The 1,658-nt window shown below is 39.6% G+C and overlaps 1 pseudogene; it reads left to right on the forward strand.

Annotated features, from left to right (window-relative positions):
• The first annotated feature begins 479 nt into the window (after positions 1–479).
• LOC108722222 (uncharacterized) overlaps positions 480–1,658 on the forward strand; it is a 2,556-nt pseudogene continuing 1,377 nt past the window's right edge.

A 1,658-nucleotide genomic window follows, 5' to 3' on the forward strand; every position in this document is an offset into this window, starting at 1 on the left:
AAACCACGATACGGTTTCCCGGACATTCCACACCACGAGCAAAATACAGGTAGGAACAAATGGATGAAAACACATCTCACGTGGAATTTTCATTTAGCGGACGCACACACTTTGCAAACTACCGCATTCGCGTTCTCGCTATGGGCAGCGAATTCATCTTTATCGTTCGCACGTAAAACGTTAAATCCCGACATCTTGATATCGTATCGTAGTGGCACTCACACATACGTTAACCACAAACGTAACGGAGAAATTTGCTCCTCTTCGTTTGACGGACGTGGCGGAGTACTCGCTCACGCGTTCTATCCTTCACACCTTCCCAATTACGTCGCTGAAATACACGTGGACAATGCAGAATCCTGGCATATATTGTATATCTCAACGAAAAACCTATCGATAAGGAATATCTACTTCACACGTTAACACACGAAATTGGACACGCGTTAGGATTAATACACAGTTCGCGGGAAGATTCCATAATGTTCGCATTTGTCAGTACTAATAATACACTCGTTAAACTCAATATAGAAGACATTTTAGCCATTCAACAACTCTATGGAAGTAAAAATATAAGACCCATAACTACTACAAAACCACCAACTACCGAAAGTACGACGACGACAACGACGACAACGACGAATAAACCCGACTACGTAGATCTTTGTAATTTACAATATGTGGATACCGTGTTGGTACTGCATCATCGAATATTCATCACGTATCAACGCTACATATGGTCGATACATATAAACAATAAAAAATACGACGGACCATTCGTACTAAACAGCTACATGAATTTCCTTCCGGAAAATTTCACCTTATCCGCCGCGTATCAAAGGTCCTCGGGTGAAATAGTACTGTTCGTAAATAATATGGTTTACATGGTCGATTATCCAAGTTTCAAATTAAAAGACGATTGGCCAAAACATCTCTCGAGTCTAGGATTTCCCACGAACGTCTTGATCAATACCGTAGTAAATACCAACAGAGGACAAACCTATGCAATCTTCGATGATCACGATGTGGCACAGATAGACGAATGTAGCATGAGTATTCGTGCGTATTACACGTTACAATCAAAATTCCCAGGAATACCGCCAGCTCCGACCTTGGCCTTCCGACACATCGACGGTAATATTTACTTCGTCAACACGACAATTTTACAAATTTAACGAGTTCACGAAGACTGTAACGGAAGCTGTTCAATTTAACATAAACATACTCAATGTCAAATGTTCGAGAGACGGATTATTGCAGCAATTGCAAGATATCTTAAATCGACTAATTCGATCGCAATATTGACAAAACGCAACGAGGAGTAACGAGAAAGAGGGAGATGGAAGGAAACGTACATATAATATACCCCAAGTAATACATATATATATATATATAACAAATAACATATAACGAGAAATATACTAGTTATACGATCAGTGTGAAAGGAACGATCATTCCGACAACATCGTTAGAAGAATGTACGCACTTTCCAATCGTTCCGATCGTGAGGACGATACTGCGAGAAAAATAAAAAAAATGTTCAACAATGCGGACATCGAAAATTACCTCATGGAGCAGGATACTTACAATAGACGAAGCGCTAAGAAGACAAAATTTAACGATTTGAATGGAGAAACTCCAGATAAAGAACAATCAGATAA

This window comes from Mycetomoellerius zeteki, unplaced genomic scaffold (genome assembly GCF_001594055.1).
Source record: "Mycetomoellerius zeteki isolate Tzet28-1 unplaced genomic scaffold, Tzet1.0 scaffold2, whole genome shotgun sequence".
Classification (NCBI taxonomy): domain Eukaryota; kingdom Metazoa; phylum Arthropoda; class Insecta; order Hymenoptera; family Formicidae; genus Mycetomoellerius; species Mycetomoellerius zeteki.